Below are 23,016 nucleotides of genomic sequence, written 5' to 3'. Positions count from 1 at the left end.
TTGCCACTATCAGCTCTGACCAAAATGGTAGTATTTGCTATGCTACTATATTTTTGGTTATTATAACCAGGGTTTGCGTTAAATGTCGATAGAACTGAATTGGTGGTGCTCGATAACTCAATCTGCTCACTTTGTTTATATCATGTATAATAGATAGGCGCACATATGAAAACTAGGACTAAACAAGTAATGAGAGGGACACCTGCTCCCAAATTACCATTTATGTCTGTCAGGTACAATATTATAATGCATTGCTGTGAAAATAGATGGACCTAATTACACACCTTATCTTAATATACAATGCGTGGGGGTCATTGCAGCTTTGACCAACTGTTTGCTAGGTCAGCAAAGTCCCTGACTTCCACTTTCCTGTCAGAGGACCACCCACCACATGTTGACATCCCTGCCTGTTTGGTAGGGATTTCACTGCGTACATTATATCTAGTGCATATGGCAATTGTCCTAAACGCAAAGCAGAAAATTATTAAAGCTTATCTTAATTTTGGACAAACTAAAAAAATAGAAGTCAGTTCAGACATGTCAAAGCCTGGATTTACATCAAGTAAGCACTTCTGTAAGTCATGAATTTCCAGTTTCGCTATGGAAAAAAAAAAATATATATATATATATATATATATATATATATCTCAACACTGATGTCGTCATCTACAGTGCCACTGCTGTAGTACTCATTATTTGCTGGTGCCTTGGCCCGCTATTGTACCAGCAAATTACTGAATTGTGCTGGTAGTTGTCTAAGATCTGGTGGGGTAATTTCTGTGTTTTCCTGTTCATTAAACAGTAAAAATAAAGATCAGAAGGCCAGCACTGGATATGTTGGCCTTGTGATGTACACTGAAGACAGTGCTCAATTTGTAAATAAAATCGTGGCGGTGCCCAAAGCTCTCCTCCGAAACACTCGGCTGCTGAAATTAAATGTGTGAGCACTGAATGCTGAAACAGCGTAATCCTAAAGTCATCTTTGGCCTCTTCAATCCATTTACAGCCACTCCCTGCCTCCTCAGCTCACTCTTGCAGGTTTCTGAGTTCTTCCTTTGTAAAACATTCTTCCTTTTTCTCTTCCTCCCTCTTTCCTATAGGTGTGATTTACTTGAAGTAAATGCCTGATGCAGAAAACTAAGTGGCGGCCCTCAAAAATAAGTGCAGGTGCCCCACTCCGGAAACCACAAGCTCAAATTAAGCACTTATTGAATAACAATCCTCTAGTGAATGGGCCACCAGCTCAAGATTTACAAGAGCAGAGCCACCATTATAAACCTTCAGCCCCACCCACTACCACTCTAAAGCAAGAGGGAGGACTGCAGCTTTGTCTGTGTTGGAGCCTCGTCAATTTACAGCAGGGTTCCCACTTTGAAAAACTCAAATAGTGGACCTTTGTCAGCAGAGAGAAACGCTGTCATCTGCATATCATTGGGTCACTCTTTATTGTAAGACTGAAACTATATGCAATATATATACGTTGTCTTGTCTCGCAGAGTCTCCTGACACAACCACTAAAGATGGATTTCTTATCCATTTATTTTGTCATTAAGAAAACATCAGTAATGGTGGTATGTCACTCAACAGGTATTTGTGAAGATCTGCTATTACTACTGGCAGAGCACTATCTGTCCAGCTCTGAGCAAGTATGAATTCTATATTTGAACCTAGTTGAAAAATGAGTCTTCATTGCAGGAGTTGCTGAAAAGTTATACCCACTACAGCTGCGAAGACGTTTTCTATTTCACCAATTACAACTTTTTAGTATTTTTTTGTAACTATGCAGTGATAGTATTTAAAATATACTTTTTAGCCAAATGCGGAGTTCTGTGCCATCCTTCTTAACATTCGTGTGCCTTTTCCAGGAACACTTTCCATAAGATCACCCTACTTGTAACAAAATACGTTTCGTGACTTAACACAACCATGGATTTTTTCTAAGTGAAGCTAAATATGGTACATAGGACTTACATCTTGTCACCTTTATTGCACATAAACAACTCCGAATTCCATCTAAATTTAACGATAATTACTTGAGATAGCGTTTAACCCAGAGACCTTATGACTCATACTAACCCATTTTATTATAAGAGATTCAGCTATTCTGGGAAGAATATTTTCTCAATCACTCTTACTCAGACAGCCTGTCCTACGAGGTAACGTATTTGCAAGAGAGTGAGATTAAACGCCATATTTATACTTTGGCGTTAGACGCGTCTAGCGCCAAAGTATGGGCAAATAGCGTCATTTTTTTGCGTGAACGCCTTCCTTGCGTTAATGAGATGCAAGGAAGGCGTTCCCGTCTAAAAAAATGACGGCCACGCAAATGCGTCGTATTTATACTCCCGGGCAAAAATCACGCCCGGGAGTTGGCGGGTCAAAAAACCCCGCATTTGTGCCACTTTTTAACGCCTGGGTCAGGGTAGGCGTTAAGGGGCCTGTGGGCTTAAAATGAGCCCACAGGTGCCCTCCCCTGCCCCCAGGGACCCCCCCTGCCACCCCTGCCCACCCCAGGAGGACACCCAAGGATGGAGGGACCCACCCCAGGGACATTCAGGTAAGTTCAGGTAAGTATACATTTTTATATTTTTTAATTTTTTTTGGTGGCATAGGGGGGCCTTATTTGTGCCCCCCTACATGCCACTATGCCCAATGACCATGCCCAGGGGACATAAGTCCCCTGGGCATGGCCATTGGGCAAGGGGGCATGACTCCTGTCTTTACTAAGACAGGAGTCATTTAAATGGCGTCTGGGCGTCGCAAATAATGGCGCAAATCGGGTTGAGGCGATTTTTTTGCCTCAACCTGACTTGCCCCATTTTAAGACGCCCTAACGCCATTTTCCCCCTACGCCGGCGCTGCCTGGTCTACGTGTTTTTTTTCCACGCACACCAGGCAGTGCCGGTCTGCTAGCGCCGGCTAACGCCATTCCATAAATACGGCGCCCGCATGGCGCTTCAGAATGGCGTTAGACGGCGCTAAATATTTTGACGCTAAACTGCGTTAGCGCAGTTTAGCGTCAAAAAGTATAAATATGGGCCTAAAAGTCTTAATGCTGTGAAAAATCTGGATCCTTGGGATTTACCTTTGTTCCTTTAGCACAGGTTTACTCTCTACCTCACAGGGGCACATTATGACAAGAATTTGGCTCAAATGAACTTTGTCAGTTATGTTACACCTTTGGACCCTCTTTAATGATCAGCATGAAAGGGGTTCTCGTAGATTTGTTTATATTAAAAGCTATGCTGGGCCCACTCTGCGTTAATGCTTTTCAGGGGACCTGGGGGACAACTCCTTTTCAGTCTTTTATTCTGTCTGAACAGTCACCTGCCTCATCAGACCTTTCAGTCAGGATCAGCCTCGGAATTCTGTGCAGATATTACAATTTGTCTGTCTGGCACCACAATTTTACGAGGTATGCAAAACCCATTTCATTCACACAGATAAATCCCGGATAAACTGTAAAACAGCAACACATAATAACCATTAATCCTGTTTAAAACCAAAATTAGTCTGAAGGAGAGTAAGCTACCATGAAGCAGCAGCCAAAAGCATTTCTAAATTACAGTTCTCGTGACTGTGCACATTACAAACATTGCAGAAGTCTTCTAAAATGACCTCTATTCACCTTTTAGGAGTGGGTGTGTAAACCTTTCCTCACTTTTCTTCTACCTTTGGCTGGCAGTCTGTCCTCCAGGCATGGAGACTTTTCTGGTGCTGCTTATTTGAGAGCTAGGGAGTTGATGAGTTAGGTGGCCGCATCTGTGGTTTCTTTATTAGCGTTTCACAACCCAAAACTCCACGACAAGCAGACAAGTAAGAATATATAGGGCCGTATTTATACTCCGTTTGCGCCGAATTTGCGTCGTTTTTTTCGACGCAAATTCGACGCTAAACTAACGCCAACTAACGCCATATTTATACTATGGCGTTAGAGGCGTATAGCGCCAAAGTTCCCGGAATGTGCGTCATTTTTTAGCGTGAACCCCTTCCTTGCGTTAATGATATGCAAGGGAGGCGTTCCCGTCTAAAAAATGACTCCCAGGCCTTTACGTGGTATTTATACTCCCGGGCAAAAGAGACGCCCGGGAGTGGGCGTGGCTAAAAACGGCGCATTTGCGCCGCTTTTTAACGCCTGGGTCAGGCATGGCGTTAAGGGACAAGTGGGCTCAAAATGAGCCCAGAGTGCCCTCCCCTGCCCCCAGGGACCCCCCCTGCCACCCTTGCCCACCCCAGGAGGACACCCAAGGCTGGAGGGACCCACCCCAGGGACATTCAGGTAAGTTCAGGTAAGTATTTTTTAATTTTTTTTTAATATTTTTTTTTGGCATAGGGGGGCCTGATTTGTGCCCCCCTACATGCCACTATGCCCAATGACCATGCCCAGGGGACAGAAGTCCCCTGGGCATGGCCATTGGGCAAGGGGGCATGACTCCTATCTTTACAATGATAGGAGTCATGTTGATGGGGGATGGGCGTCGAAAATAAATGGCGCAAGTCGGGTTACGACGATTTTTTCAACGTAACCTGACTTGCCCCATTTTAAGACGCCCATACGCCATTTTCCCCCTACGCCGGCGCTGTCTGGTCTACGTGGTTTTTTCCCACGCAAACCAGGCAGCGCCGGTCTGATTGCGCCGTCTAACGCCATTCCATAAATACGGCGCCCGCATGGCGCTTCAGAATGGCGTTAGACGGCGCAAATTGTTTTGACGCTAAACTGCGTTAGCGCAGTTTAGCGTCAAAAAGTATAAATATGGGCCATAGTTCCTCTCCAAAGAACGTTGTCTATAAATCGATAAACCAGCTTCATCTGTGGTCTGTGTTAAGGATTTATGGGCCTAATGTACTTTTGGATCATCAGAAGTGACTATTAACTCTTAGTAGAGTGGTTTGTGCTAATCTTAAGGTCCAAAGCTTTCTGCACTGACAACAGGCCTAGAGGTTAGTAACAAAGCTTTCTTTTTGGTGAGTCAATGGTCAACAAAGTAATTTGTTGGGCTGTGAGGGTGCAAGCAGACGCTAATTTTGATATTGTAGTAGAAAGACAATGTAACTCTGACCTTGACAGCCTTGGAGCTTGTGAAGTGTATAAGTGAGAGTTGAGCTAAGGATAGGGGTTCTCTTTGTAATATGGCTGCACCTCCCTCCATTGTCTTTGGATATGTTGGTTTGTTTGAATGTGTAGGTTTGGGGTACATAGTTTGACAGCTTAGTGGTGTTGGCGAGAGAATCGTGATTCTATGCTGAAGAGCACTTCTAGATTGGTGTATTTTATATGGCTGTATATGTTTACATCGTGTTTCACTACATAGCAGTTTAACAAGTGTACATTTGTTGGGTTATGGGTACTGCCAAGATCTTTTCTGTCCACTAGGAAGGCAGGCTACATGGATTATTTGCTTTCAAATTATTAATGGTGTTCAACAGTTTAATAATTTAGTATTTTGTGGAATATATCACTACTAATAGTGTGTCATGTTTATGGGAAAGGATGTAGGCCTTTGGCCTTTCAAGAACATAGCAGAGCCATACATGTGTTCTCATGTCTGCATTTTCCTTAACACTTTTTTGCCTTAGCACTGAGGCCTGGCACTGACAACTTGGGAAAAGCTATTATATCGGATGGGTTATGTGACCAAAATTTAACACGCCTCTTCATACTCCTTGTGAAAATTGACTATATGTGATTGTAGAGTGAAAGGTTTGTTGTGGCCTGAGATGTACCACTCCTTTGTCAGCTATATAAATAGCAAAAATAATAACATTCATGTGGTGCAAGGTGGCACTAGGGCTTTATAAATATGCCCCAAAGTGTATATTGCCATGGCCATGGATGGAGAAACCGGATTCTGTCCATGAAAGAAGACATGAATTTTAAAGGAGACATCTTTGTTATATCTTGATTCGTTTTTATATCTGTTGAAAGTATTTCCATATATTTGTGGAGCAGAATCTAAACTTGAAACACCTTGGAGAACTTTCTAGGATTGTTTCCTCACAGCATGGGATTATAAGATTATCAACAAAGAAAAATACAATGATTTTCAAATTGTTAGTGTAGGAGGCTGGCCTGGTTTGTAGTGGGTACCTCGGGTACTTACACCTTAAACCAGGTCCAGTTATCACTTTTTAGTGAAATGTAGTAGTGTTCTAGCAGCTTAAGCTGTTAGAGGTAGCTATAGCAGAGCAGCTTAGGCTGAACTAGGACACATGCAAAGCTCATGCAATACCACTTATAGTTACACAGTACTATACACAAGTAAAGACAATACTCAGTGTTACCAAAAATGAAAGTATTTATTTGGGTACACAGTACCAAAAATATCTTATAGACAATACTCCTTCTGGAGGTAAGTATTATACACAAAATATACACTAGACACCAAAATTAGACAAGTATATAGTCATAGAACAATGCAAGCAATAGGTAATGCTATAGATTGCAATGGGAGAAAATAGGTCTAGGGGCAACACAAACCATATACTAAGAAAGTGGAATGCGAATTACAAATTCCCCCCTAGACAAGTGTAGTGTATGCAGAATCGCAGGAAGAGTAAGAATACAGTAAAGGTAAGTAAATTACCCCACCCCGGGTCCCAGAAAAGCAGGAGTAAAGTACTGCCAGTTTCCTTATGACACACTACACCTTGTGATTGGGATTATGCAGTAACCAACCAAGTCTGCAAACGACAACTGCTGGATTCCTGGACCTGAAGACCTGTAAAAGAAAGGCACAAAGTCCAGAAGGCTGAAGACGTTCCGGGAAGGACAGGAGCCCCTGCCAACCCAGAAGAGGGTGCAAAAGAAGAGTCCACGGTTAGTTGAAGACTGCAGAAATGCATCCTAGGAAGATGCCAGCGGGTTCCTCGATGATGCAAAGGATGTCCCACGACGTGAAGATTGTTGCAGACGTAATTTAGTGTTGGAAGTTGCCAACAAGCCTTGGCTACGACCAAAGTGCATTTTGTGTCAACATGGTGCTGGATGGACCCTTGAGGGACCTGGGGGCCTCAACTCTGTGTGAGCAGGAAGAGGGGGCTCTCAGCACCTTAGAAAGCCCTCATGATGCCAGCCAGCACCCCCGGGAGTCCCAGGACAGGGGGACAAAGGAGGTGCAAAACGTGGTTGATGCAGCACAACAAAGGAAGGTCCCACAACGCTGGAGAACAACTTAGCGAGTTGAGTGTCAGAGGATGGAGTGCTGAGGACCTGGGCCAGGCTGTGCACAAAGGAATTTTGCAAATAGTGCAGAGAAGACTCAGGAGGTGAAGAAGACACAGCACACAGGGGTACTGTCGCTCTCTGGGAAGGCAAGGTCTTACCTCCTGCAATTGCATCAGCAGGTCCTCAGGACAGTCTGTGTCAATGGTGTCCACCCTCCGTGTCCTTAGGAGCACGCACGTCACTGTGACAGGAGTCCAAGGGTACTGGTTGTTGTCTTAGAAGGTGCCTGCTGGAGCAGGGGAGTGATTCTTCACCCCACGGGAGATTTCTTCGGTCTTTCTGGTACAGGATGACGATATGGAGTCCTCAGAGCATGCACACCATGGAAACTATTGCAGTTGCTGACGTGGAGCTGAGGTTGCTGAAGAAAAGTATCTCTTGTGGATACTTTGCTGCAGTTACAGTGGTTCTTGGAGCAGGCTGCAGTTGATCCGAGGCCACAGGATGATGAAGTTGTTGCAGAAGATTCCTGAAGGAAAATTGCAAGCAGAATCTGAAGAGAACCCACAGAAGAGACCTTAAATAGCCCTGAGAGGGGGATTGGATACCTCATCAGGTATGGAGCTATCAGGAGGGGTCTCTGATGTCACCTGCTGCTACTGGCCACTCAGAGGCCTCCAGAGTGCTCCACACCTTGCAAAGCAAGATAGCTGAAATCTGGGACACACTGGAGGAGCTCTGGGCAACACCCCTAGGGTGGTGATGGACAGAGGACTGGTCACTCCCGTTTCCTTTGTCCAGTTTTGTGACAGAGCAGGGGACAAGGGCTCCCTGAACCGGTGTAGAATGGCTTATGCAAGGAGAGCACCTTCTGTGCCCTTCAAAGCATTTCCAGAGGCTGGGGGAGGCTACCCCTCCCCAGCCTGTGACACCTATTTCCAAAGGAAGAGGGTGTAACACCCTGCTCTCAGAGGAAATGCTTTGTTCTGCCTTCCTGGGACTGGGCTGCCAAGACCCCAGGAGGGCAGAACCCTGTCTGTGAGGTGACAGCAGCTGTAGCTGCAGTGCAAGCCTCAGAGAGCTGGTTTGGCAGAACTGGGGGTCCATGGTGGAGCCCCCAGGATGCATGGAATTGGCTCCCCAATACCAGATGTGGAATGGGGGACAATTCCATGATCTTAGACATGTTACATGGCCATATTCGGAGTTACCATTGTAAAGCTACATATAGGTATTGACCTATATTCAGTGCAGGCGTGTAATGGTGTCCCCACACTCACAAAGTCTAGGGAAATGGCCCTGAACTATGTAGGGGCACCCTTGCTAGTGTAAGGGTGCCCTCACACTTAGTAAATTTGCACCTAACATTCAGCAAGTGAAGCTTAGACATATAGGTGACTTATAAGTTACTTAAGTGTAGTGAAAATGGCTGTGAAATAGCGTGTGCGTTATTTCACGCAGGCTGCAATGGCAGGCCTGTGCAAGGGTTTGTCTGAGCTCCCTATGGGTGGAAAAAGAAATGCTGCAGTTCATATGGATCTCCTGGAACCCGAATGTCCTGGGTACCTAGGTACCATATACTAGTGACTTATAAGGGGGTCCAGTGTGCCAATTGAAATTAGTAAATTAAGTCACTAGCCTACAGTGACAAATTTAAAAGCAGAGAGAACATAAGCACTGAGATTCTGATTAGCAGAGCCTCAGTGACACAGCTAAGCACTACACAGACACACACATTAGGCCATAAACCATGAGCACTGGGGTCCTGACCAGCAGGATCCCAGTGAGACAGGCAAAAACATACTGACAGACAGGTAGAAATAGGGGTAACATGCCAAGGAAGATGGTACTTTCCTACAGTTAGACCATATGTAACTATAAATCAGACTGTTGCTGTGTACCACATTTACTCATTCTTCACTTCTTAACTTATTAAAAATCATGGTTCAAGTCTACTGTTAAACCCTTTGAAAAGTGATTTAACTGTATGTAGGAGGCTGGCTCTCTATATAGTGTACACAAATGATATGCCCTCTGCAAGGACTTTTAGCAACCCCACCCTGGTTCATAGAGGTAAAAACTAGACCACCTAATGCTCCAATGCTCTAATTTTTATTGTAGCTGGGTCGAGCAGTTAGGCCAATCTTGGAGAAGTGCTAAGCATTTATTGCACTCACAGTATCAATAAATGTGGACACACACTCAAAGGAATAATTTGAGATTAATTTACAAAAATACTTCAGATTTTTATAAAATTCTTAAGACCAAGATCATCAAAATTGAGTAAGTACTTTTTAAGTTATGACTTTTCAAAGTTTAGCAAAAATAGTATTTTTGTTCATAATTATCCACCTTAGAAATCAAAGGGAGAAAACTTTAAAAATGCATATAAAATCAGGCAATGCGTTTACAATTGTCTCCTTTCGTTTGTAGGTTGAGGTCATCGAGATCAACTGTGGACCAACCGGGTAAGTTTGGGCGGCTCTCGGTTTCAGTGGGAGCAGCTGCTGAAAAGTCCTTGGTGCCAGTGTAGGACATCTGTGGGGGATCATTTGGAAAAGCAGTGCATAGATGGACTTCAAGGTGAGTCCGGTGGGTCACCTTGGAGTTTTGAAGTTGCAACAGGTGGGGGACTTGTGGAGCACAGCTGACCGAGTGCAGAGCAGATAGCTGAGTCAGGAGCAGTGCACAAAGGTGTCCTTGGAAGCAGGAGGCAGGCCACTTTGAGGATGGATTGCAGGTCAGTAGGGCCACTTTGCAGTGTGGTTCTTGTGTGATCTGAAGTCCCTCGATGGGGGCTTGGTCTTGGTCCTCGGACTTCACAGGCCTTTTGCTTCTGTGTTGCAAGGAGTGATGAGTTCACTCTGGAGGGAGACCTTTGGTGATTTTCAGAAGGGTTGCGGACCTCTGGGGTTTTGTAGAGCCCGTCCGATGTCCATGCAACCCCTCTGCAGCGATTGTCGAGTCCTGGGTGCAGCAGGCAGGGTTTGGCACCTTTTTCTTTGTGCAGCAGGAATGCAGTTGTCAAGCCTGGGGTCTTCTTTTCTTCTTTGTTGCAGGGCTTCTTATGTCCTTGGAATCTGATCTGCATTTCTAGGGATGCCCACTAAATACTGCATTGAGTGGGCGTTTTAAGGGAGTCCCTAGTAATAACCAATGGGTCATCTACCTAAGTGTGGCTACACCCACTATGTGACCACTTCCTGTGGGCAGAGATCACTTCCCTATCCTTGATAGGGCTCCTGGTACTCTGGGCCATGTAGTCCTGGTCAAATTTTTGGTACTACTTTGAGCCTCATGTTTTGGGTCTTCTGGTGCTGGCTCCACTGGGCTTGTTTTCCCTAACCTTCTTAGTCCCCCAATTCTCCTCATGGATCATTGTCATATTAGTCTTTCTGGTCTTCTCGTTTGCTGGTTCCACCTTGGTCTTGTCCATCTGACAGTGGTCCTCTCTACCGTGGCCCTACTAGTAATGGTCCTCTTAGGGCTGGTCTTCCTCAACCCAGTGGTACTTGTCCACCTATTTCCCATATTGTGGGTCACCCTGATTCATGTAGTCCTTGTCACCCTGGTTTAGAATTCCCTTCAAGCTGCCTCTCATGGACCTTTTGATTCTAGTCGCACTGGGCCTTAACTTCCTTGTTATTTATACACCTCCTGGTCATTTTGATCTAGGGTCTCCTGGTCCTGCTAGCCCTGGTCTTCATCTTCCTTATCTTGGTCCATTTTCTTCTGGTGTCTTGGTCCTTCTTGTTCTGATCTCTGTGGTCTTGGCTCTCCTGCATCAGATGCTTCTTTCCATTGGCCTCCTGGTACCTGTCATCTTTGGTCAGACTACCTGGGTTTGCTACTTCTGTCCTGTTTGTCCTTGTCCCTTTGGTCCTAGTTGGTGCACTCAGGACCTCCTAGCCACTCTCATAGTTATGGACCAGCACCTTTTGCTTCTTCTGCCCTTGGTCCTTCTGTCAATTTCCTTGTCAACTGGGTCCAGATGCCCCTGTTCTACAACCTCCTGGCCCTTGTGATCCTTCCCATCACGGTCTGGGACACATAGGTGGTCATTCTGACCTCGGCGGTAAAAGGCGCCTACCGCCGGTCAGAAATCCTCCATAATCCCGCCGCGGTCGCGGAAACCCGCCACGGTCATTCTGACCCGCAGAAGGCAAACCTCCGAAAATCCGACCGCCACAACAGACCGCCAGACCAGCGGTCGGCGGAAAGGTGGAGGTGACCAAACCTCCACCGCCACGCCAACAGAAATACGCCCATGCCATTACGACCCACGAATCCACGCGGCGGTCATTCAAACGCGGTATTCCATTGGCGGGACACACCGGCGCGGTCAGAATACACACAAACGATTGGACGATTTGAATCCCACACACCTGATACACATACACACACCACTCCCACACACACAATACAATACAATATAAAACACCCACCCACATCACCCACAAACCCCTACGCTTAAAAATTCGTAAAGAAGACAAGAGCGAGACACCAGCATCCAAAACATAACAGCCACAGCCACTCAACACCATCACCCACACACTATCCACACTCAACTCACTTAAATACACATACTCCACCCCACACATCATACACACCACCCCATGGCACCCCAAAGACAACCCCGCTTCACAGACGAAGAACTCAGGGTTATGGTGGAGGAAATCGTTCGTGTAGAGCCCCAGCTGTTCGGCACACAGATACAATACACCAGCATTGCCCGGAGGACGGAGCTATGGCAGAGGATTGTCGACAGGGTGAACGCAGTGGGACAGCACCCCAGAAATCGGGAAGACATCAGGAAGCGATGGAACGACCTACGGGGGAAGGTGCGTTCCATGGTATCCAGGCACAACATCGCCGTGCAGAAGACTGGCGGAGGACCCCCACCTCAACCCCCACAATTCACATCATGGGAGGATTGAACATCCTGCATCCTGACGGCCTCGCAGGAGTCGGCGGAGGAATGGATACTGGTAAGTTGAAGCTTCAATACTGCTTCCCCCCCACCTGCATGCCAAATCAGACCCCAACCCTCACCCCCATCCTCGAACCCCACCCTCACCCCCACCCCCATCCTCACCCCCACCCTCACCCCCACCACCATCCTCACCCCCACCACCATCCTCACCCCCACCCCCAGCACACCTATTCCCCGCCAATGTCTCACCATCACAACCCACACATCCCAAAACCTAGGCCTGCATGCGTCCACTAAGCATGGACACCCATCACCAAAGCATGCCCAATGCATATACACATCCCCCCCACAAGCCACCCTCACAAAAGCACCCACACACGAATGCCAGCACTTGGGGACACGGGAACCCACAGATACACCCATATGCCACACATTGAAACTATAACCATACCTCTATACCCCTGCAGGACCCGACCGTCAACACACCGCGGCGGAGGGGCCAGAATTATCCACACCCCCCACCCAAGAGGCCGTCAGCGATGACAGCAGCTCTGTCGATCTGGACACCGATGACCAGCCCGGACCATCGGGGACCTCTGGACAGTCGGTTCCCCTCACACAGGCACAGGCCACTATAGACCCTAACCCCTCTGGGAACACCAGCACAGCTCCCACCCAGCGGGCCCATGCCTCTGTCTCCAGGGCGCGTCAATCTGCGGTGTGTCTACCACTACAGGGCACCCAGGATAACCCACCACCCCAACAACAACAGGGACCTGGGGGCAGTGGTAGTGGGCACACCGGCCAGGGGGCAGAGGCCCAGGGAAACAGGGCAACTCGGCGGGCAGCTGTGCGACAGGGGGGGGAGGAGAGGCCCAGGGAACCCACTCTCCACGAGGTCCTCACCACCATCATGGGAGCATACAACCGCTCCCAGGAGACGATGGCGACGGTACTGGCCCGGTTCCAGGAGATCCAGGTGCTGCAGGAGGAACACTATCGGGGGTACAGGGAGGACATCAGAGCCATCAACACCACCCTGGTTACCATGGTAGGGCTGCTGCAGGACCTCGTAAACAGCAGGGCGGACACTGAACAACACCCAAGGGCCCCTGCCACTAGCCTGGACCAAGAACAGCCATCCACCTCCGCCGGCGCTAGTGGACAGGAGGCCCCCGCACAGCAGCAGCCCACCAGACCCCCACCTCCTGCAGGAGAAGAACCACCCCGCAAGAGGGCCCTGAGATCTCGCAAGACAGAGTAGGATGTCAAGACCCCCGCCAGCAATGGATACCACCTGATGTCATCCCACTGTCCCACATTGTCACCCTGTCCATCCTCGAACTGCCCATGCTCCATCTCTCCACAGGCCTCTGGACAATGCACCTGTGTGACTGTTACTCTGGACTCTGCCATGGACATTCCTTCACCATAGCCCCCACCCACTTGAAACCACCCATCCCATTTTGAGCACTTCAATAAACACCTATTTTGCACCAAAATATCAGGAGTCTGGCTGTGATTTCAATAGATTGTAATTGACATGACAGTGCAAATATGTCCTTGTACATGGTGAAGTCAACAAACAGCTGCCACAAAGCTGTAGTCCATGGGGAAACGAAGCACAGGACTCGTAGTGGGGACCCCAGATCTGAAATAGGGAGGGAAAAGCCAAAACTCAGTCATCATACACTGGGGCAAATAGACAGGCAGCAGAGATGCTGCAGAGTAGTTAACATTTACTAAATTATCTTTGAAATGTTACCTGTGTCCTATTGGAAGTACTGTTCAATGATTCTGTCCCTGTTGTCTGTTTCAGCCCCGTCGTCTTCCTCCTCGTCACTCTCCTCAGGTTCCACCGCTGCCACAACACCACCGTCTCGACCATCCTACTGCAGGAAAGGCACCTGGCGGCGCAAAGCCAGGTTGTGAAGCATGCAGCAGGCCACGATGATATGACACACCTTCTTAGGTGAGTACATTAGGGATCCACCTGTCATATGCAGGCAGCGAAACCTGGCCTTTAGGAGGCCAAAGGTGCGTTCGATCACCCTCCTAGTACGCCCATGGGCCTCATTGTACCGTTCCTCTGCCCTGGTCCGGGGATTCCTTACTGGGGTCAGTAGCCACGACAGGTTGGGGTAGCCAGAGTCCCCCACTAGCCATACACGGTGTCTCTGTAGCTGTTCCATCACGTAAGGGATGCTGCTATTCCTGAGGATGTAGGCGTCATGCACTGACCCTGGGAATTTGGCATTTACATGCGAGATGTACTGGTCAGCCAAACACACCACCTGGATGTTCATTGAATGGTAACTTTTTCTGTTCCTGTACACCTGCTCCCTGTCTCTTGGGGGAACCAAAGCCACATGGGTCCCATCAATGGCACCAATTACGTTGGGAATATGTCCAAGGGCGTAGAAATCACCCTTCACTGTAGCCAATTCGCCCACCTCAGGGAAAATGATGTAGTTCCTCACGGATTTCATCAGGGCAGACAACACTCTGGATAACACCTTTGAAAACATGGGCTGAGACATCCCGGAAGCAATTCCCACGGTTGTCTGAAATGACCCACTTGCCAAGAAATGTAGTACTGACATGACCTGCACCAGAGGGGGAATCCCTGTGGGTTGGCGGATGGGGGACATCAGGTCGGGCTCCAGCTGGGCACACAGTTCATGGATAGTGGCACGGTTAAGACGGTAGGTCAGGATAATGTGGCGTTCTTCCATTGTCCACAGGTCCACCAGCGGTCGGTACACGGGAGGATTCATCCGTCTCCTCGCCCAACCCAGCGGACGGTGCCTAGGAAGGACAACATGGAGCACACAGTCAGGCAACCCACAGGTACGTACTCACAGCTAGCACAGTATACGATTCTCTATGCAGTGAATGGCGTGTCTGAGTGGCTATGCAAGGCCTAGGCCTGTGTGACGCAGTTGAAATTGAGCCATGTGGGCCCTGGAAATGGCGGCTGCCTGACCTGTGAAGTGTGACAATGGGATGTGAGGTCAATGCGCTGGCGTGGCACACCGCGGCGGGCGGCGGGCGAAGACCGCGGCGCGAAGCCGCATTGGTTAACATTGAAGCCTATGGGTTTCAGGAGCCAATGGCGAAGGGCGCCGGCGGTGGCGGGACGCACCGCCGCGGTACGCACCGCCGCGGACGTGACCGCCATTTTCTATCTACTTATCCACTTGCGACTTGAACTTTCACAGGAGAGGACCTATACTGCAAGTGTTGCTGTGACCTCGGTCTGGAAGGGACAATGGCTGCTGCGACTGGGGAAAGGGCCCCTGCCTTCACTGGAGAGGAGTTGGAGAAACTTGTGGATGGGGTCCTCCCCCAGTATGCGCTACTCTACGGTCCTCCAGACCAACAAGTGAGTTTAATTCAATCTGGATTTGGGGCCACTGGCTGGCTTGGGGGCCTGGCGGGGATGGGGGGCATGTTGGGCCTGGCGGGGGGCCTGGCGGGGATGGGGGGCATGTTGGGCATGGCAGGGGGCCTGGCGGGGGGCCTGGCGGGGATGGGGGGCATGTTGGGCATGGCGGGGGGCCTGGCGGGGGGCCTGGCGGGGATGGGGGGCATGTTGGGCATGGCGGGGGGCCTGGCGGGGGGCCTGGCGGGGATGGGGGGCATGTTGGGCATGGCGGGGGGCCTGGCGGGGGGCCTGGCGGGGATGGGGGGCATGTTGGGCATGGCGGGGGGCCTGGCGGGGATGGGGGGCATGTTGGGCCTGGCGGGGGGCCTGGCGGGGATGGGGGGCATGTTGGGCATGGCGGGGGGCCTGGCGGGGGACCTGGCGGGGATGGGGGGCGTTGGGCCACTGGAAAGGAAAATGCTGAGTAACTTGAACGTGGTATTTCTCCCTCCCTGTACGTGTCACATAGGTCCGCGCCCATGAGAAGATCGGGATTTGGCGTGCCATCGCCAAGGAAGTCCGGGCCCTGGGGGTCCACCATCGACGGGGCACCCACTGCCGCAAGAGGTGGGAGGACATCCGCCGCGGGACCAAGAAGACCGCCGAGTCTCTGCTGGGGATGGCCTCCCAACGTAGGCGGGGTGCCTGCCGTCAACTGAGCCCCCTGATGTTCCGGATCCTGGCGGTGGCCTACCCTGAATTGGATGGGCGCGTGAGGGCAGCACAGCAGACACAAGGGGGTGAGTACAAGCATTATCTACTCTGTTGTCGCGCAGTGGAGGTGTCTGGGTGGGGGAGGAGGGCTGGGGGTCCCCCTAGGCCAGGGCGATATCTGTAGGCTGGGCACCCCCGTAAGCCCCTGTGTCCCCAGCCACCACCCTCAGTAGTTTGTCAGTACAGCCATCCCTGGGCCGTGTCATCCATGGGTGCAGTTGTCAACTCTAGGCGTGTAGGGCATGTTCCACGGAATGCGTAGCGGACCCCAAGTGCGCAACTTAGTGCAGGGGGCATCTGTGTCTGTCATGTCCGCTAACTGTACCGGAGATCCATGTAATCAATATCCCTTTATTTCTCTCTCCCCCCCCCTTTTTGTTTGTCTTTCTGTGCTTGTGTGCATCAGCATCATCAGGCGGAGGAGAAGTGGCATCGGGGCAGGAGGGAGCTGCATCTCACATGGCCCAGGAGGGCCATGCCACAGAGTCAGACTGGACCAGTGAGACGGAGGGCGAGGGGAGCTCCACGACGGGGACGACTGGAGCCTGCAGCGACACGGACACGTCCTCGGAAGGGGGCTCCCTTGCGGGGGTGGCACCATCCGTGCCCCCGCCATTACAGGTACAGCCGCCACCCAGCGCACCATCTCCGCCCTCCCAGCAGCCCCTCAGCGTTCGCCCCGTGCCCGCTCTGCCAGGAAGCCGGGCATCTCCTTCGCCCCAGGCACCTCAGGCCCTGCCCCTGTTACCCCCGCTGCCCTCAGTGAGGAGGTCATTGACCTCCTCCGAACGCTCATTGTTGGGCAGACTACCCTTTTGAATGCCATCCAGGGGGTGGAGAGGGAGGTTCATCGCAGCAATGCGTACCTGGAGGGCATTCATTCGGGTCAGGCTGCCCATCAGCGATCGTTCCAGGCTCTGGCCTCAGCACTGACGGCAGCCATTGTCCCTGTCTCCTGCCTGCCTCTACTAACTCCCTCCTCCCAGTCTCCTGTTCCTCTGCCTGTCCCACCCACACCATCAGACCAGCCTGCACACACCTCAACACCCAAGAGAAGCTCATCCAAACATAAGCACCACAGATCACGCAGACATTCACACACGCAACATTCCGATGCAGACATGCCAACAGTCACTACCACTGCTGTGACCCCCACCTCCTCGTCTCCCTCCTCCCTCCCTGTGACGTCTACACTCACACCTCCATTCACCTCACCATCAGCCAGTGTTTCCATCACCAGCACACCCTCCACTCCAGTCCGCACACGTGCAGTCACCACCCCCACTGCCATTTACACGTCCCCTGTGTCCTCTCCCACTGTGTCTGTCACCCCCTCTTCCGCACCACACAAACGCAGCCACCCACCCACCCAACAGCCATCCACCTCACGACAGCCTATCCCTCCTGCACCTGCACCCAAAGACAGCAAACGTGACTCACCTACAACCACATCCTCTCCCTCCACTCCCATTCCCACTGTACCTACCACTCTCCATTGTCCCAAGAAGCTCTTCCTCGCCACTACTAACTTCTTTCCTGACCCTGAGCCCCCCCCTCCTTCTCGTCGGGGTAAGAAGAGCACCTCAGCCACCACCAGCCCTGCAGCCCCCTTGACAAGGGTGCAGGGGTATTGGAGCCCGCCAGCCCGCATGTCTGGATCTTCGCCGAGCAGCAAGGGGACAGCCAGCCCACCCCCTGGGAAGAGGAGCAGAAGGCGGAAGGGGAGCCCGCCTTCTACATCCCCCCCGGACACCACCCAGAGACAGTCACCAGCCACAGCTCCAAAGGGAGGAAAGGGCCACAGGCCGACGACTAAGGAGGGCAAGGGCAGCAAGTTGGAGAGGTCAGGCAGCAGGCCTGCTGCCCAGGAGGAGCCCACAACCCCCATAGCCGCTGCCCCGGGAGGAACCGGCACAGCTGCCCCGGGAGAGCCCACCAGCCCCATAGCCGCTGCCCAGGGAGGACCCAGCCCAGCTGGCCAGGAGGGCCCCACCACCCACAGCCCAGGTGGGCAGTGAAGGAGCACCATCCCCGCTGCCCAGGAGGGCACCACCAGGCATTTAGCAGTTGGCCATAGACCGTCCGCCGTCTCAAGAACCGCTGAACTGGGCCCTTCAAGGCAAGAACCGCTGAACTGGGCCCCGCCGTCTCAAGAACCGCTGAACTGGGCCCTTCAAGGCAAGAACCGCTGAACTGGGCCCCGCCGTCTCAAGAACCGCTGAACTGGGCCCCGCCGTCTCAAGAACCGCTGAACTGGGCCCTTCAAGGCAAGAACCGCTGAACTGGGCCCTTCAAGGCAAGAACCGCTGAACTGGGCCCCGCCGTCTCAAGAACCGCTGAACTGGGCCCTTCAAGGCAAGAACCGCTGAACTGGGCCCCGCCGTCTCAAGAACCGCTGAACTGGGCCCCGCCGTCTCAAGAAACGCTGAACTGGGCCCTTCAAGGCAAGAACCGCTGAACTGGGCCCTTCAAGGCAAGAACCGCTGAACTGGGCCCTTCAAGGCGCGAACCGCTGAACTGGGCCCCGCCGTCTCAAGAACCGCTGAACTGGGCCCTTCAAGGCAAGAACCGCTGAACTGGGCCCCGCCGTCTCAAGAACCGCTGAACTGGGCCCCGCCGTCTCAAGAACCGCTGAACTGGGCCCTTCAAGGCAAGAACCGCTGATCTGGGCCCTTCAAGGCAAGAACCGCTGAACTGGGCCCCGCCGTCTCAAGAACCGCTGAACTGGGCCCTTCAAGGCAAGAACCGCTGAACTGGGCCCCGCCGTCTCAAGAACCGCTGAACTGGGCCCTTCAAGGCAAGAACCGCTGAACTGGGCCCCGCCGTCTCAAGAACCGCTGAACTGGGCCCCGCCGTCTCAAGAACCGCTGAACTGGGCCCTTCAAGGCAAGAACCGCTGAACTGGGCCCTTCAAGGCAAGAACCGCTGAACTGGGCCCCGCCGTCTCAAGAACCGCTGAACTGGGCCCTTCAAGGCAAGAACCGCTGAACTGGGCCCCGCCGTCTCAAGAACCGCTGAACTGGGCCCCGCCGTCTCAAGAAACGCTGAACTGGGCCCTTCAAGGCAAGAACCGCTGAACTGGGCCCTTCAAGGCAAGAACCGCTGAACTGGGCCCCGCCGTCTCAAGAACCGCTGAACTGGGCCCTTCAGGGCAAGAACCGCTGGCCCTTTGGCAGACGTGGCAGGGCAGGATCTATCTCGGGCAGGGCTGCAGGATGTCCTCTGGCCAACTTGCCTCCTCCAGTGGCAGTGGGGTCTGTTATGGACTGTATGGACTGTGGCTTTGCTCTCCCCAGGATGGCCCAGTGGGCAGGCCACCCACTGTATGGACTGTTTGGACTGTGGCTTTGCTCTCCCCAGGATGGCCCAGTGGGCAGGCCACCCACTGTATGGACTGTATGGACTGTGGCTTTGCTCTCCCCAGGATGGCCCAGTGGGCAGGCCACCCACTGTATGGACTGTATGGACTGTGGCTTTGCTCTCCCCAGGATGGCCCAGTGGGCAGGCCACCCACTGTATGGACTGTTTGGACTGTGGCTTTGCTCTCCCCAGGATGGCCCAGTGGGCAGGCCACCCACTGTATGGACTGTATGGACTGTGGCTTTGCTCTCCCCAGGATGGCCCAGTGGGCAGGCCACCCACTGTATGGACTGTATGGACTGTGGCTTTGCTCTCCCCAGGATGGCCCAGTGGGCAGGCCACCCACTGTATGGACTGTATGGACTGTGGCTTTGCTCTCCCCAGGATGGCCCAGTGGGCAGGCCACCCACTGTATGGACTGTATGGACTGTGGCTTTGCTCTCCCCAGGATGGCCCAGTGGGCAGGCCACCCACTGTATGGACTGTATGGACTGTGGCTTTGCTCTCCCCAGGATGGCCCAGTGGGCAGGCCACCCACTGTATGGACTGTATGGACTGTGGCTTTGCTCTCCCCAGGATGGCCCAGTGGGCAGGCCACCCACTGTATGGACTGTTTGGACTGTGGCTTTGCTCTCCCCAGGATGGCCCAGTGGGCAGGCCACCCACTGTATGGACTGTATGGACTGTGGCTTTGCTCTCCCCAGGATGGCCCAGTGGGCAGGCCACCCACTGTATGGACTGTTTGGACTGTGGCTTTGCTCTCCCCAGGATGGCCCAGTGGTCATGGAGTCCCCTCGTGGATCTGGCGTCGTGTACTCAAGTGGCTGAGGTGCCCCCCCTTCCCTTCCCCCTGAGGTGCCTGTCCTATTTTCTTTCTGATGCCCCTGCAGTGTTCTCTCCGTGGAGTTCTTGTCGTGGGACTGGGCCTTGCCCCTTTGCACAGGACCCCTGTGATCCACGGACAGTGGTTGGACTACATTTAGTAGCTGTATATATTTTGTACATAGTTTATTTATTTTTTGGGATTAATGGCGTACATATTTAAATATATCTGCCCGTTTATGATCTCTTCTTTTGGTCTTTGCATTATTTCGGAGGGGGGTGGTTTGTGGGTTGTGACAGTGATCTGTGGGAATGCATTGATGTGTGTGTTGTAGTGGGTGTGGGTGGGTGGGTGTGTGCCGGTAATCTTTTCCCTCCCCTGTGTCGTAGGTGCAGTACTCACCGATGTCTTCCGCGCCGCCGGGCGTGCTCCTGGTATATGAGGAGGAATAGGAGTGCGGGGATGACCTGTAACTCTGGCTCCATACTGCCGGAATCTCGCGTGGAGTGCGTAGAGGTGAGCGTTTTCCCGTTCGTAGTCTGTTTCCGCCGTGTTCTTATCGGCGGTGCTCCCGCCCCGGAAAAGGTGGCAGATTGGTGGGTCGTAATAGGGTGGGCGGTACTTTGTCTGCCGCCGGGCTGTTGGCGGGAACCGCCGCTCTGTTTGTTTGTACCGCTGTGGCGGTCGGAGTGTTAAGTTGGCGGGCTGTGTTGGCGGTTCCCGCCAGGGTCAGAATTGCATAATTTAGACCGCCGGCCTGTTGGCGGCTTGGCCGCCGCTTTATCACCGACCGCCAGGGTCAGAATGAGGGCCATAGTCCTATTTTTCAGTGTCATGCTCCTCCTCATCTATTTCTTCCTATTCCCCTATAGCATTGGTAACCCGAGTCCTCGTGGATTAAGTCACCCTGTACGTGGTTCTTCCTGTCTTGGTCATTGTGGCTCTGGTTTTCCTAACACTCCTGGTGGTCCATCTCCCAGCCTTTATGCTCATCACTGGCCTCCTACTGGTCCTGTTCCTTCCTTCCGCAGCCCACCTAAACAATGTATTTAGTCACATACAGCCTCCAAACCTGAGACTCAGAATTGTTTTAAGCTTCCAGATTTCTATGGCTGAAACAGCACTGTGAAGGACAGATGTAAGGCTCAGTACAGACATAGGCCCTCATTATGAGTTTGACAGGCGGGAATGCGTGTCTGTCAAACACATGACAGGGTGGTTGCCGCCTGTGTGGTGACCACCCTGCCGAACCTATGAGGAGTGTACTGCTAGGCCTATGAGGAGTGTACTGCTTACCGAGGTTTCCGCCCCTGGGCCTAGTGGGAAACAGGCTACAGCATTGTCTCCGGCTCGTAATCGATCCGGCAGAAATGCTGTAGGCCGCAGGGTTGCACCAACACCTTCGCAACATTGCGAGAGTGCTGGGCAGAGGGATCCCTGTGGCCCCCTGCACCTGTTCTCCACCTGCCTTTTCATGGCATTCTTTGCTTGCTGCTACGTGTTGACTTCTGCTGTGTTGCCAGGTCTGAAATACTAAGAAAGCACGATCCTCCATAAATAGAAGCCTAACTCTAGCACTGGGCCTCTCATAAGAAGCCCACAAATACCTTAGCCCTTAAAAATCATCAAAAGAAGGATCATGAACATATAAAAGAATTTATGTAACATGGTTTAAAACCATACTCATTATTCTTTGCCGACAGTCAAATCCTAGACTGTAGTGCATAATATCTGTGCACCATATCCTGAATCTTCTAAAATAGAAGTTTATGTCTTCCATTTCTGATATGTATATTAAAATAACATAAAGGCTTGTATTCAAAATGTATTTTACTGTTTTTCATCTGTAAATATCTTAGCTTGATTCATGCCCTCTCCTTTGTATATACTCTTGTATTTTATTTATTTTATTTAAGTTCATTCGGTCTAAGAATCTAGACCATTAAAAATTAAAAATGACAGTTTTACATGGTGAATTAAAATTGTTAAAATTCATGATAACAAACATACATAGTACTGATAGGACCAATAGCCCACAATCAGATAAAATGTTACGATAAAATCCTCAAAACTGAGGTTTTGATCATACTTAAAATGCAGTAGGTAAAACATAACTAAGATAATAAAAAAGAAGAAAATCCTGTGATAAGAAACTTATGTCTGTCATACAAGTATGTACAGCTATTACATTCCATAAAACTTTACTCAATGTCTTAGCCAATTAATATACTAATAAAATTCATTTCCATATGTTTTGTCAAGTAGCGTGGCAAATTTCAGGTGCAAGTACGTCTCTGTAAACTTATGGAGTCTCTGCTACTCATATAAAAGGCCACGAGTTTCTAATGGGATTCCTAAAGAAACCACATAAAGTTGAGGAAGATCACATCAATATCAAATTGCATGACACATCTAAGAGATAAGAAACAGAGAAAATTATGGGGGTCATTCTGACCCTGGCGGTCAGTGTTAAAGCGGCGGCCAACCCGCCAACAGACTGGCGGTAAAAAAAATGGAATTCTGACCCTGGCGGGAACCGCCAACACAGGCCGCCGCTTTAACACTCCGACCGCCACGGCGGGACAAACAAA

Source organism: Pleurodeles waltl, chromosome 8 (genome assembly GCF_031143425.1).
Source record: "Pleurodeles waltl isolate 20211129_DDA chromosome 8, aPleWal1.hap1.20221129, whole genome shotgun sequence".
NCBI classification, from domain to species: domain Eukaryota; kingdom Metazoa; phylum Chordata; class Amphibia; order Caudata; family Salamandridae; genus Pleurodeles; species Pleurodeles waltl.
This window is presented reverse-complemented; position numbering follows the sequence as displayed.